Source organism: Lolium rigidum, chromosome 4, assembly GCF_022539505.1.
Source record: "Lolium rigidum isolate FL_2022 chromosome 4, APGP_CSIRO_Lrig_0.1, whole genome shotgun sequence".
Lineage (NCBI taxonomy): Eukaryota > Viridiplantae > Streptophyta > Magnoliopsida > Poales > Poaceae > Lolium > Lolium rigidum.
In genome coordinates this window covers 121,951,403-121,967,747 of record NC_061511.1, presented here as the reverse complement: position 1 = coordinate 121,967,747, position 16,345 = coordinate 121,951,403, and the positions used below count along the sequence as shown (strand labels likewise).

Here is a 16,345-nt window from a genome sequence, read left to right as displayed (position 1 = left end):
AGGCGCACGAACGGAGGGGATCCGGGTGGCGGCGGCTCTTGGCCTTGCCGCTTCGTGAGCATTGGGGGCAGCTGCGGCGGCCGGCGCTTCTCGGTCGCGAGTTCAACAAGGGGGCACCGCAATTTTATCCAGGCGAGAGAAGGGGTGGCGTGCGGCCAGGCCACCCACGCACGACATGGCTCGACGGCCGCCGCGACCACCTCGCTGTTCCAAGATGCGGCAGCGCTCGACAATCACCTCCGTAAGCGCCACTTCGTGGTGCTGCACGCCAAGCCGCTCGCCGTCACTCGCCGGACGCTTCGCCGGCGACAGGAGTACGCAGTGGTAAGAGCGGTTTCACGCCGGCGAACACAAGAGGGCCGCGGTGACCCTGGAGGGCAGGTGCGAGGAACCATCCACCGCGGTTTCTACGCCGGGTAGGAGACGCCCTGCTTCCTGGATGAGCTCACTGATACGTTTACCTCATGCACCCGTCGACTAATGGTGAGCTCATCACCTATGGATCATGCTACCGCCATGAACTGGATTATGATCTCAGTCTTGACCCAAAATCTTCTGCCGTTTGATTTTTGCTTGCCAGGCTGAACCATGGCTGCCAATAATCCAATATCATGTCGGAAGTAAACACTGAAGTGGAGGACAAGGAGGGGAATCTGAAGCTCAAGGTCGAACTTATGTGCTCATTCAATTCACATAATTTCCATAATTCTTTTTGATATTTTAAGGTTACTGTCTTCTTCTCTTCTCACCTGCAAGCATGCTTTATGAATCCTATTGATATGGCATATATAAGAACTTTGAGCATCTTTGCATCAGATATGTGGTGGCAACAAACAACGACTACATACTAATTATCACAGAACTTTTCAACGCACTCTTTTTTATATTGCCGTCAATTACCATGATCTAAATTGTATCTGACAAAACATGACTCAGAGACGCATTTCTTACAGATAACTGACTGCAGACTGGAGGTTGATACTGATAAATTTATCAACTACCTGTGCCTTGAAACCTCTTGGATTTCCTATGGTCTGCGACATTTTTCCATTAACAACAGAGGTTGACAACAAAACACTTAGACATGTTTGTTCCACGGGTATTTTTTTTCTTCTCTTTAATCAAATGATGATGAATTGAACTTAAAGTTACTTCAACACTCTCCCTCTTTAATCAAATGAGAATACTCTAAATTTGAGCTCTCCGCGAAGAAACAATTTTATTTGTCTTATTACCTCTAGAAATTTCTCTTATCAATGCCTCCGTTGTCCAAGCCACAAAGCTTCAGTTTCTAGGGAGAGGTTCTCTGTCATACTCTGATATGCATAGGACATACAAGTGCGCTCATAATCTGAGTATAGTAAAATGGATGAGTCTGAACAAATTCACCCAGTATACTATCTCACTTTCTTTTCAAAATTCAAACCCTTCACTTGTATGTTACATTGACTACATTATTAGCATAACCAAATTTAGATTTATTTGTACCGAAATTGCTGAACATGAAGCAGAAGTGAGGAACCGGAGATGTATGTAGTGTTTGCGTGCATAGGTATGGTCACACATGTTCGGAGATTTAAGTTGCAAGTTAGCTACACACCCAATGGAGCCATGTTGCATAACCACTTTTAGATTTATTTGTACCGAAATGTCTGAACATAAAGCAGAAGTATATCTTCTTTGATGAATGAGGAACCGGAGATGTATATATTGTTTGCATGCATAGGTATACATGTACGGAGATTTAAGTTGCAAGTTAACTACACACCCAATGGAGCCATGTTCAAGTATGAATTGCATTAGCTTAACTTCCCACTGGTAATCCACTCCTCAGATGAACCAGATATCATCTTGTGCAAATACATGAAGGGTAATCTTGAGCATTGTTTTAAGGGATTCTCGAAAGTTTATATGCAATTTACAGTCTTTAGGACTTCTCGAAAGTTTATATGCAATTCCATTCAGCAGTTTGTCACATTATGTACAGGTTTGTTATTGTTCTGCAGGACATGGCCTTTATCTTTGGTCTGGGCAACACACAATACTTTCGAACTGATTAACACCTATGTGTAGTATATAGCGTAAGTATTCAGCGAACAATTATGCTTGGCGTTAGATTTGCTTTGAAATCAAGAGACATGACCTGAATCATTCACACATACTTCTGATTTCTTTGCTTGGCCATGTATATTTTTTCACATTCTTAATTATCTTTTCAACTGCACTTCATTATTTTCTACATTCAAACTTTCTGGCCAACTATTTTAACAGTTAACTACATTAGAATTTTTTTTAGTGATTGCCTTATGTTTCAATGTTGACACCTTACAACAAATTTTTTCCGCTGATGCATCTCATACTTAGTTAGAAATACATGTAAGGAAGCGTGAACTTTTGCAGGTTTCTTTTCTTTTTTTTTTTTTTGAAACGGAGGCAAAAGCTTTGCCTCATCCATTAATTAAGTAGAAGGTGCACAGTTTTTAGGAGAAAACCGGGCGAAAACCTACAACAACGGGACAAAGCCCACACCTACAAGGGGCACACCCAGCCACCCTGGCTACCCACAAAAGCTAAAGCTCAAGCCGGCCTATGCCAAACAGGTGGCTCTTCAGGAAGAGACCGGCAGCTCCGATTCTGAAGACGAGCCCCGAAGAGGAGAGGCGCAAGACCTGCACGCCGAATAGGACCTTATGGTATATAGTGCAGGCGGATATTTGAATGGACTTACAGGTTAGTGACCGCGACAAAGGTTCCAAGGTTACCATTGAGAGGCTACGGTAAACTTCTGTCGCTTTATTTTCAAGCTTAATGTCAAGATCCACAAGAACATTGGTGTTTTCTATTTTGTTTTGATGTGAGTGCTGGTGGTCCATTTCTGGAAATTATTAAGGGGGTGCATTATTTCTTATTAGCCTATAAAGTTTGGGTATATATATTTGTTCATTAGGACAATGGTTATGCTCGATACTATCAGGACCCTTCTCCATGTGTGATGCTTAGTCCTTGAACTATCATTTAGAATTCAAAAGTGCATCTACTAAGATGTTGCTACTTGACTATTTGAAAGGAGTGAAACATAACGAGTAATCAAGGTCCATGAATTTTTGCAATGTTATCAAAGATACATCAAATCTTCACAGCAGACAGTATTGGCTTAGGCCAAACAACCAACCTCCTCATACTATTGTTTTCATAATTTCCCAATAAATTAAGTTACATCCATAGAAACAAATAATCAGGTTTTTGTGCATAGAATGACTGTAACGGTCATGTTACTTCATAGAATTAGAGAAGCATTAGCTATGATTTAATGCTTTACGTCGACTTGACTCAAAATGCTACTTGACTATTCGAGAGGAATGAAACATAACAAGTAATCAAAGTCCATGAATTTTTACAATGTTATCAATGATACATCAAATGTTCACAGTAGACAGGATTGGTTTAGGCCAAACAGCCAACCTCATGTGTGCATACAGTTGTTTTCATAATTTCTTAATAAATTAAGTAACATCCATAGAAACAAACAATCAGGTTTTTGTGCTTAGAATGACTGTAATGGTCATGTTACTTCATAGAATTAGACAAGTATTATCTATGATTAAATGCTTTATGTCGATTTGACTCAAAAAATACGAGCAAACTTTATACTAAGTAACATCACATACATGCTTATAGAGACGCCTGGTGTGCCCCGTGCACACTTCTTCCTTCTCTGATTTTTGGGTCGAAAGTAGTTTCTGTGAGATCACCACGTGGGAGTCGTTACAGATTTTGTTTGCAGCACCACTTCACCAGATCTATCTTTCTGCTTCACCATAGACCTTTCATTTGTATTTTTTTTCTTTACCCTGCTCTCCTGGAGTCTACCATTTTCAGCAACCAATGCATAGATTCACTACATTACATGTACATGGATAGGCATTGGATTATTGTCTTACTAAACTAAGGCAATTTGCCATTTTCTTTCCTGGTTTAGCTATCTGATTATTTTCTTTTACTTCTAGAGACCTCGAGAATCTTCTCGCCATCGGAGTCCTGACCTGAATCTAAGAAGCCCACGTCCTCATTGGGATATCTCTAGATTCCATGTCAGAGAAGAACTTGGGTCTTCTGCATACATATATTATTTTATTTTACTTCTAGAGACCTCTAGAATCTTCTCGCCACGGAGTCCTGACCTGAATCCAAGAAGCCCACCTGCTCACTGGGATATCTCTGCATTGCCTGTCAGTGGAGAACTTGGGTCTTCTGCATACAGATAGCCACTACCGTTTATCTCACAGAGGAAAGGATAATGCAAAGCCAAGTAAGCGCTTCATGATAGGTGCACTGATGCCTCAAGTTATGCATGTATGAGACAAGGTTGTCATCTTTTTTGTTTGAGGCATGAAATATGGAAGGAACATTGAAAATTGATTCTAACAAAGGTGATGCATCCTGGTGCTTAGGGAAGGCCAAGCCTCTTGAGTTTTTCCATCCATGTATCAGCTTGGCTAACAAAATTTATGATAAGGCAACTGTTTATTTCCTGGAATTCGTCTTAATGTGATCTATGTATTCTGCTTGAGTGTTGGTCAGTATATTAGCTATTTGGAAACATAATGGTAGTGAACATAATGGTAGTGATCAGGTCAGTGTATGCTATATCAGATTTTGTTACCAACCATCTTAGAGCCTATTGGTTAAGTGAGAAAATTTTCATTACTTCTATCAATCCAAGTGTGGCCTTAATTTTCTTACAACCATCATATTACACAGTTGGCGCGGCGTGCCGTCGCGCCCATCCGCGCCCATCCATGCTAGTTCTTTGTAGTAACCGACGTATGGGCCCACCTTAGATTAGGGCAATCTTCATGGGCTCTTTGTTGGGCTAAAAGAGGTAGACTAATGTCGGTTACCAAAAGGATAATGTCCATATCAGGGTTGGCTTCGATTCCTCGGGCAAATATGAAGGACTCGAGTACTTGGCCTCCAGGGACCCCGAAGAAGAACTTCTATGGGTTCATCTTGATGTTGTAGCGGTCGAGGTTGTTGAATGTCTCCCGAAGATCATCGATGAGCGTGGTGGCGTCCTTGGTTTTTACGATGATTTCGTCGATGTAGACCTCGATGTTTCTGCCGATCTTCTCCCAGAGGCAGGCCTGCATGGACCGCTGGTAGGCCGCGCCTGCGTTCTTTAAGCCAAAGGTCATGACGTTGTAGCAGAAGACACCATGAGGTGTGATGAATGTTGTTAGCTCCTGATCCTTCTCCTTGAGCTTGATTTGGTTGTAGCAGGAGTAAGCGTCGAGGAAAGATGGGAAATCGCAGCCCGCCGTGGAGTCGACGATCTCGTCGATGCGCTACAGCGGAAAGTGGTCCTTCGGGAAGTGCTTGTTGAGGCTGGTGAAGTCGATGCACATGCGGAGGACCATCATATCTTTCTTTGGCACCATAATTGGATTGGCTACGCACTTGGGTTCCTTGAGTTCTTGGATAAATCCGGCCTGGCGAAACCGATTGACTTCTTCGCCGATGGCCTTGCGCTTCGGCTCCGACAGGTGGCGCAGTGTCTGCTGGACAGGTTTGGCTTTGGGGTCAACCTTGAGGGCATGCTCAGCGAGTTCCCTGAGAATACCTGGCATGTCGGATGGTTCCCATGCAAATATTTCCCAGTGCTCACGGAGGAACTCGATGAGCGCGCCTTTCTATGCGATAGTAAGGTCAACCGACGTGTTGACTGTTTTCTTCGGGTAGGAGGGATGCACGTGATGATTATTTGCTTCCTTGTCAGCGTCAAACTCATTGATTTTTGTGCTCCGATTATCAGTAGGTGGCTGATTGTGGTCGGTGAGTACGTCTAGTGCATTGTGCTCCTCCTTGACCCCGAACTTGGAGGCGATATTATGAAAGTCTTTTCACAATTATCGGATCGTGAGAAGCTTCCGTGGATGGTGATTGTGATCCCGTTGTTGCCTGTCATCTTGAGTATTAGGTACGCATAGTGGGTTACTGCCATGAATTTGGCGTATGCTGACCTCTCGAGGATAGCGTGGTACTGCGATTTCCAATTTACTACCTCAAACTCGAGTCGTTCCTTCCTGAAATTATCGGGTTTGCCGAAGACAACATCCAAGGAGATCTTGCCGAGAGGGTATGCGGGCAGGGTCGGGATGATGCCATGGAAACCTGTGTCGGATTCTTGCAGCATGTCGGTTGTGATGCCCAACGCCTTCATCGTGCTTGCGAACAAAAGGTTTAAGCCGCTGCCTCCGTCCATGAATACTTTGCTCATGTCGAACACACCAATTTGTGCTTCAAGTACTAGCATGGCATGGCCTAGCCTAGGAACGACCATCGAATTATCGGCCCTGCTGAATAGGATTCTCTGCTCGAGCCAGTCGATGTATTCTGGGACGTTCGTCATGGTGACTTCCGCAAGGTTTATCTCCCACGTGAATTTTTCCAGCTCCCTTTTGGAGACGTCGGTCTTGTGGATCATGTTCACCTGCCCCCGCGGTGGAGAAAAACTTCTGTTGCGAGGTTGGACCTGCTGGTCCTGGAACTGGGATGCGGGTGGCTGGTTAGGGGCGGGTGCACCATTATCGCCAGGTGCGTCTGCGTATTAGAATCAGAGTTCAGTATTTCATAGAAGTTCTGAAACTCGAGGAACTGCTGACAGTCCCTGAGCAGGTGAGATGATTTTCTGATGTTGTCTTTTGAGTCGGTGTAGGCGTGCAAGTAGCAGGGAACGTTTAGCTGCTCTACAGCCGGTAGGTCGAGCACCCGTGGCGGTCGGTCTCGTCGGCTGCTTTGGCTACCTCCGGCTCCACCGCGATTGTTATCCCGACAGTCATCGCGTTGATCGTTGCGTTGGTCATCGCACCAGTCAGTGTAACCAGATGTAACAGTGTTGGTGCCGCCGGTCGCTTCGTAGCCGCAACCTCTCCTCCTCTTGCGGTGATCGTTGTCGCGATCTTGTCGACTCCCCGAGCCATTCACGCACCTTTGATTGTTTTCGTTGTTGTTTCTGCGTGGGCGGGATTTTTGCACATTGTCTTCGCCGTCAGCCCAACTGTTGGCGGTCTCCATCAATTTGGTGATGGACTTCGATATATCAGCCGCCAGCCGACGTTGATTGAGTTCCGATTGCTCGTTGACTAGTTAAACACAGCTTTGTGCTGCATCCGATTCCTTCTGAGACTAAGATGGTGGTTTTGGCGTTGCTGCCACTAGCTTCGCCATCCCACCGCCGATCGTTCCGAACATGTGCAGTATTGTCGCCAACATGGGTTTCGGTTCCGGACTCTGGATCGAAGGTGCCACAGACCTGATATTGCGCTAGCCGTGCAATGGACAAAGAGATGATGTCGCCATGGTTGCCGATGCTTTCCTCGTCAGAGGAGTACTCGATGCCACACACGAAGGGAGGGGCGTTCGAGCTGAGCTCGTGCCTGGTGTCGCAGTCGATGCAGTAGTATGACGTCAGATCCGACGACTCGGAGTCATCAGACCCGACGGACATTGTAGATGTGGTCCGGCACGATGGTGACGCCGATGGTGATGATGGAGCCGACATGATCAGTATTGCCGATGCAATGGTCGATGAAGTCGTGATGGCGTGTAACTCACACGTTCGTTGGGAACCCCAAGAGGAAGGTATGATGCGCACAGCAGCAAGTTTTCCCTCAGAAAGAAACCAAGGTTTATCGAACCAGGAGGAGCCAAGAAGCACGTTGAAGGTTGATGGCGGCGGGATGTAGTGCGGCGCAACACCGGAGATCCCGGCGCCAACGTGGAACCTGCACAACACAACCAAAGTACTTTGCCCCAACGAAACAGATGAGGTTGTCAATCTCACCGGCTTGTCTGTAACAAAGGATTAACCGTATTGTGTGGAAGATGATTGTTTGCGAGAGAAAATAGTAAAACAAGTATTGCAAAGCAGATTTGTATTTCAGTATTTAAAGAATGGACCGGGGTCCACAGTTCACTAGAGGTGTCTCTCCCATAAGATAAAAGCATGTTGGGTGAACAAATTACAGTCGGGCAATTGACAAATAGAGAGAGCATAACAATGCACATACATGTCATGATAAGTATAGTGAGATTTAATTGGGCATTACGACAAAGTACATAGACCGCCATCCAACTGCATCTATGCCTATAAAGTCCACCTTCAAGTTATCGTCCGAACCCTTTCCAGTATTAAGTTGCAAAGCAACAGACAATTGCATTAAGTATGGTGCGTAATGTAATCAACAACTACATCCTTAGACATAGCATCAATGTTTTATCCCTAGTGGCAACAGCACAACACAACCTTAGAACTTTCTGTCACCGTCCTGGTGTCAATGCGGGCATGAACCCACTATCGAGCATAAATACTCCCTCTTGGAGTTAAGAGCAAAAACTTGGCCGAGCCTTTACTAATAACGGAGAGCATGCAAGATCATAAACAACACATATGTAATAACTTGATAATTAACATAACATGGTATTCTCTATCCATCGGATCCCGACAAACACAACATAGAGTATTACGGATAGATGATCTTGATCATGTTAGGCAGCTCACAAGATCCAACAATGAAGCACAATGAGGAGAAGACAACCATCTAGCTACCGCTATGGACCCATAGTCCAGGGGTGAACTACTCACTCATCACTCCGGAGGCGACCATGGCGGTGTAGAGTCCTCCGGGAGATGAATTCCCTCTCCGGCAGGGTGCCGGAGGAGATCTCCAGAATCCCCCGAGATGGGATTGGCGGCGGCGGCGTCTCAGTAAGGTTTTCCGTATCGTGGTTTTTCGCCTCAGGGGTTTCGCGACGGAGGCTTTAAGTAGGCGGAAGGGCAACGTGGGGGGCCACACGAGGGCCCCACACCACAGGTCGGCGCGGCCAAGACCTGGGCCACGCCGCCCTATGGTGGCGGTCCCTCGTGGCCCCACTTCGACTCCTCTTCGGTCTTCTGGAAGCTTCGTGGCAAAATAGGACCCTGGGTTTTAATTTCGTCCAATTCCGAGAATATTTCGTTACTAGGATTTCTGAAACCAAAAACGACATGAAAACAAAGAATCGGCTCTTCGGCATCTTGTTAATAGGTTAGTTCCGGAAAATGCACGAATATGACATAAAGTGTGCATAAAACATGTAGGTATCATCAATAATATGGCATGGAACATAAGAAATTATCGATACGTCGGAGACGTATCAGCATCCCCAAGCTTAGTTCTCGCTCGTCCCGAGCAGTGTAAAACGATAACAAAGATAATTTCTGAAGTGACATGCCATCATAATCTTGATCATACTATTTGTAAACATATGTAATGAATGCAGCGATCAAAACAATGGTAATGACATGAGTAAACAAGTGAATCATAAAGCAAAGACTTTTCATGAATAGTACTTCAAGACAAGCATCAATAAGTCTTGCATAAGAGTTAACTCATAAAGCAATAAATCAAAGTAAGGGTATTGAAGCAACACAAAGGAAGATTAAGTTTCAGCGGTTGCTTTCAACTTATAACATGTATATCTCATGGATAATTGTCAACATAGAGTAATATAACAAGTGCAATATGCAAGTATGTAGGAATCAATGCACGAGTTCACACAAGTGTTTGCTTCTTGAGGTGGAGAGAGATAGGTGAACTGACTCAACATAAAGGTAAAAAGAATGGTCCTTCAAAGAGGAAAGCATCGATTGCTATATTTGTGCTAGAGCTTTTATTTTGAAAACATGAAACAATTTTGTCAAGGTAGTAATAAAGCATATGAGTTATGAAAGTTAGATCTTACAAGTTGCAAGTCTCATGCATAGTATACTAATAGTGCCCGCACCTTGTCCTAATTAGCTTGGACTACCGGATCATTGCAATACACATGTTTTAACCAAGTGTCACAATGGGGTACCTCCATGCCGCTCGTACAAAGGTCTAAGGAGAAAGCTCGCATTTTGGATTTCTCGCTTTTGATTATTCTCAACTTAGACATCCATATCGGGACAACATGGACAACAGATAATGGACTCCTCTTTAATTCATAAGCATGTGGCAACAATTATTATTCTCATATGAGATTGAGGATATATGTCCAAAACTGAAACTTCCACCATGAATCATGGCTTTAGTTAGCGGCACAATGTTCTTCTCTAACAATATGCATGCTCCAACCATTAAGGTGGTAGATCTCTCTTACTTCGGACAAGACGGACATGCATAGCAACTCACATGATATTCAACAAAGAATAGTTGATGGCGTCCCCGAAGCATGGTTATCGCACAACAAGCAACTTAATAAGAGATAAAGTGCATAAGTACATATTCAATACCACAATAGTTTTTAAGCTATTTGTCCCATGAGCTATATATTGCAAAGGTGAATGATGGAATTTTAAAGGTAGCACTCAAGCAATTTACTTTGGAATGGCGGATAAATACCATGTAGTAGGTAGGTATGGTGGACACAAATGGCATAGTGGTTGGCTCAAGGATTTTGGATGCATGAGAAGTATTCCCTCTCGATACAAGGTTTAGGCTAGCAAGGTTATTTGAAACAAACACAAGGATGAACGGTGCAGCAAAACTCACATAAAAGACATATTGTAAACATTATAAGACTCCACACCGTCTTCCTTGTTGTTCAAAACTCAATACTAGATGTTATCTAGACTCTAGACAAACCAAATATGCAAACCAAATTAGCAAGCTCTAAGTGTTTCTTCATTAATGGGTGCAAAGTATATGATGCAAGAGCTTAAACATGAGCACAACAATTGCCAAGTATCAAATTATCCAAGACATTTTAGAGTTACTACATGTAGCATTTTCCAATTCCAACCATATAACAATTTAACGAATAAGAAACTTCGCCATGAATATTATGAGTAAAGCCTAAGGACATACTTATCCATATGCTACAGCGGAGCGTGTCTCTCTCCCATAAAGTGAATGCTAGGATCCATTTTATTCAAACAAAACAAAAACAAAAACAAACCGACGCTCCAAGCAAAGTGCATAAGATGTGACGGAATAAAAATATAGTTTCGAGGGAGGAACCCGATAATGTTGTCGATGAAGAAGGGGATGCCTTGGGCATCCCCAAGCTTAGACGCTTGAGTCTTCTTAGAATATGCAGGGGTGAACCACCGGGCATCCCCAAGCTTAGAGCTTTCACTCTCCTTGATCATATTGCATCATACTCCTCTCTTGATCCTTGAAAACTTCCTCCACACCAAACTCGAAACAACTCATTAGAGGGTTAGTGCACAATAAAAATTAACATGTTCAGAGGTGACACAATCATTCTTAACACTTCCGGACATTGCATAAAGCTACTTGGACATTAATGGATCAAAGAAATTCATCCAACATAGCAAAAGAGGCAATGCGAAATAAAAGGCAGAATCTGTCAAAACGAACAAGTCCGTAAAGATGGATTTTATTAGGGCACTAGACTTGCTCAAATGAAAATGCCCAAATTGAATGAAAGTGGCGTACATATCTGAGGATCACTCACGTAAATTGGCTTAATTTTCTGAGTTTCCTACAGAGAATTAGACCCAGATTCGTGACAGCAAAGAAATCTGTTTCTGCGCAGTAATCCAAATCTAGTACTTACTTTACTATCAAAGACTTTACTTGGCACAACAAAACATAAAACTAATATAAGGAGAGGTTGCTACAGTAGTAAACAACTTCCAAGACTCAAATATAAAACAAAAATACTGTAGTAAAAACATGGGTTGTCTCCCATAAGCGCTTTTCTTTAACGCCTTTCAGCTAGGCGCAGAAAGTGTATATCAAGTATTATCAAAGGGTGGTGCATCTATAGCGGGGTTTGGAGTTTTCTCAACCATGCATAGTATATTGGATACATAAGTTTCAGCGTCTCCCTTTTCATTAGTCTTGGGCTTGCTACTCTCATCGAACAAATTTTCAGGAACAAGCCAAGCATAGTTATTTTCTAGTGCATCATTCATAGCTAGGAGTTTACATGGTATTGGTGCTTTGATCTCCCCACCATTATTAGCATTATTAGTGTACCTTATTCTATCCATGTCCATTTTTTCAAGGAGACCAACAAAATTAGTATGAGAACCAAGCATATTAAATTTAGTAAAGACCTTTCTAGCCTCTCTTGCTAGACCACCAAATTCTCTAAGAAGGGTTTCTAAAACAAAATCTTTCTTTTCCCCCTCTTCCATATCACCAAGTGTGAGAAACATGTGTTGGATTATAGGATTGAGATTAACAAATTTAGTTTCCAACATGCGGACTAAAGCAGCAGCAGCAATTTCATAAGTAGGAGCAAGTTCTACCAAGTGTCTATCTTCAAAGTCTTCAATGGTACTAACATGACTGAAAAATTCTTCTATATTGTTTCTCCCAATTATAGACCCGCGTCCTACCGGTATGTTTTTTGTGGTAAAATTAAAAGGAAACATGATGAATCAAGTAAAGTAAATGCAAGTAAACTAATTTTTTTGTGTTTTTGATATAGAGTGCAAGACAAGTAAATAAAGTAAAGCTAGCAACTAATTTTTTTGTGTTTTGATATAATGCAGCAAACAAAGTAGTAAATAAAATAAAGCAAGACAAAAACAAAGTAAAGAGATTGGGAAGTGGAGACTCCCCTTGCGGCGTGTCTTGATCTCCCGGCAACGGCGCCGGAAAAGAGCTTGATGGCGTGTAACTCACACGTTCGTTGGGAACCCCAAGAGGAAGGTATGATGCGCACAGCAGCAAGTTTTCCCTCGAGAAAGAAACCAAGGTTTATCGAACCAGGAGGAGCCAAGAAGCACGTTGAAGGTTGATGGCGGCGGGATGTAGTGCGGCGCAACACCGGAGATCCCGGCGCCAACGTGGAACCCGCACAACACAACCAAAGTACTTTGCCCCAACGAAACAATGTGAGGTTGTCAATCTCACCGGCTTGCTCGTAACAAAGGATTAACCGTATTGTGTGGAAGATGATTGTTTGCGAGAGAAAACAGTAAAACAAGTATTGCGAGCAGATTTGTATTTCAGTATTTAAAGAATGGACCGGGGTCCACGAGTTCACTAGAGGTGTCTCTCCCATAAGATAAAAGCATGTTGGGTGAACAAATTACGATCGGGCAATTGACAAATAGAGAGAGCATAACAATGCACATACATGTCATGATAAGTATAGTGAGATTTAATTGGGCATTACGACAAAGTACATAGATCGCCATCCAACCGCATCTATGCCTAAAAAGTCCACCTTCGAGGTTATCGTCCGAACCCCTTCCGAGTATTAAGTTGCAAAGCAACGGACAATTGCATTAAGTATGGTGCGTAATGTAATCAACAACTACATCCTTAGACATAGCATCAATGTTTTATCCCTAGTGGCAACGAGCACAACACAACCTTAGAACTTTCGTCACTATCCCAGGTGTCAATGCAGGCATGAACCCACTATCGAGCATAAATACTCCCTCTTGGAGTTAAGAGAAAAAACTTGGCCAGAGCCTCTACTAATAACGGAGAGCATGCAAGATCATAAACAACACATATATAATAACTTGATAATTAACATAACATGGTATTCTCTATCCATCGGATCCAGACAAACACAACATAGAGTATTACAGATAGATAATCTTGATCATGTTAGGCAGCTCACAAGATCCAACAATGAAGCACAATGAGGAGAAGACAACCATCTAGCTACTGCTATGGACCCATAGTCCAGGGGTGAACTACTCACTCATCACTCCGGAGGCGACCATGGCGGTGTAGAGTCCTCCGGGAGATGAATCCCCTCTCCGGCAGGGTGCCGGAGGAGATCTCCGGAATCCCCCGAGATGGGATTGGCGGCGGCGGCGTCTCGAGTAAGGTTTTCCGTATCGTGGTTTTTCGCCTCGGGGGTTTCGCGACGGAGGCTTTAAGTAGGCGGAAGGGCAACATGGGGGCCACACGAGGGCCCCACACCACAGGTCGGCGCGACCAAGACCCGGGCCGCGCCGCCCTATGGTGGCGGCCCCTCGTGGCCCCACTTCGACTCCTCTTCGGTCTTCCGGAAGCTTCGTGGCAAAATAGGACCCCGGGTTTTAATTTCGTCCAATTCCGAGAATATTTCGTTACTAGGATTTCGAAACCAAAAACGAGCAATCGGCTCTTCGGCATCTTGTTAATAGGTTAGTTCCAGAAAATGCACGAATATGACATAAAGTGTGCATAAAACATGTAGGTATCATCAATAATATGGCATGGAACATAAGAAATTATCGATACGTCGGAGACGTATCAAGTCGCAGCCGATAGATCGGCCGCGGTTGCTGTTGAAGCAACAGACGTGGCAGTCGATGAAGTTGCGACTGCCGCGGGGCCTGAAGTGATCGGGTTAGGGAGTCGGAGAACGCCACAGGCGCTAATGTTGAGGTGGACGCTCCCAAACACCATATCCATCCTGCCGCGTAGAACCGAAAAGGTCGAACACGACGAGAAGGCCTGGGGGGTAAACTCGAAGGACCCGAAGCAGATCGAGTCCTCCAAGATCGGCGATGATTGAGCCGATGACGATGATGCCGACGCAGATGTAGCCGGCGCGATCTGAACAACCGATGATGTGCCTTGGACGAGCAGGGTTCCCACTGATGGCGCTAATTAACGAGGGGGATCCTCGGCAACGCCCACCATGAGGGGCTTAGGGTTGACGGAATCCTGCAAGTTAGCACAAGACATCGGATACCAAACGAACAGAAGGTGAGATTTACCCAGGTTCGGGGCACTCGATGAGGTAAAACCCTTACTCATGCTTGTCTAATCTTGGTTATCGGTGAAAAAGGTTACAATGGGCCAGCCTATAGACTGCGTGATGATGATCTCGCCGAGAGGCAAGGTTTATAGGGTTTGGTGTATGCAGGGTTGTGTAGGTAGAATCCGGCATGCCCTCTCCTGACTATTATATAGGAGGCCAGGTCCCGAGAGTCCTGCACGGATTCGACTAGGTTACAGGTATTATCTAATCTATCCTTCCTTTAATCGACGTCTCCTTGCCTTGTCCGTCAAGTAATCATCTCCTTCCATTTTTCCACCTTTGCAACCGATGTGTTGATCCACCTTGGGCTGCAGTGATTCTCATGGGCCCTCTGTTGGGCCAAGGGACGTAGGCCAATGTCGGGTACCCAAAGGGTAATGCCCACATCATCTCTCTCTAGTTTTCTTCTTCGTGTGGTTCCCCAAAGAACTGCACAGGGAGGGAGACAACTACACCCAGCAAGCGGGAGCGCCACTGGGATCCGGATCCAGAAGATCTACTTCCGCAACTTCGTTGGATAGGAGCTGGGAGCGTCGTTGAGCACTGTACACGAGAAAAACTACGAGGTGCTGCACCTACGGCACTCGTCGTCATGGGAGAGGACTTCTACACGATCCTGAGGTTGGCGACGAGAGTACATCTAAATCAACCACGTTCTAGCGGTACGTTAACCGCTATCGGTCTACGAGGGTATGTCACCGATATCATTGATGGCGTGTATTTCACACGTTCGTTGGGCAACCCCAAGAGGAAGGTATGATGCGCACAGCAGCAAGTTTTCCCTCAGAAAGAAACCAAGGTTTATCGAACCAGGAGGAGCCAAGAAGCACGTTGAAGGTTGATGGCGGCGGGATGTAGTGCGGCGCAACACCGGGGATTCCGGCGCCAACGTGGAACCCGCACAACACAACCAAAGTACTTTGCCCCAACGAAACAGGTGAGGTTGTCAATCTCACCGGCTTGCTGTAACAAAGGATTAACCGAATTGTGTGGAAGATGATTGTTTGCAAAGAAAACAAGTAAAAACAAGTATTGCAACAGATTTGTATTTCAAGTATTAAAGAATGGACCGGGGTCCACGAGCTCACTAGAGGTGTCTCTCCCATAAGATAAAAGCATGTTGGGTGAACAAATTACAGTCGGGCAATTGACAAATAGATAGGGCATAACAATGCACATACATGGCATGATAAGTATAGTGAGATTTAATTGGGCATTACGACAAAGTACATAGACCGCCATCCAACCGCATCTATGCCTAAAAAGTCCACCTTCGGGTTATCGTCCGAACCCCTTCCGGTATTAAGTTGCAAAGCAACGAGACAATTGCATTAAGTATGGTGCGTAATGTAATCAACAACTACATCCTCGGACATAGCACCAATGTTTTATCCCTAGTGGCAACAAGACACGGCACAACCTTAGAACTTTCTATCACATCGTCCCAGGTTTCAATGCGGGCATGAACCCACTATCGAGCATAAATACTCCCTCTTGGAGTTAAGAGCAAAAACTTTGCCGCGAGCCTCTACTAATAACGGAGAGCATGCAAGATCATAAACAACACATATGT

General features: G+C 44.4%; 1 long non-coding RNA gene across 1 annotated transcript; it reads left to right on the top strand.

Moving 5' to 3' along the window:
- The first annotated feature begins 240 nt into the window (after positions 1–240).
- On the top strand, positions 241–2,401 carry LOC124705486. Its single transcript, XR_007004034.1, has 3 exons — positions 241–483; positions 581–665; positions 954–2,401. It is a non-coding gene; the product is annotated as an uncharacterized LOC124705486 (long non-coding RNA).
- The last annotated feature ends 13,944 nt before the right edge of the window (positions 2,402–16,345 follow it).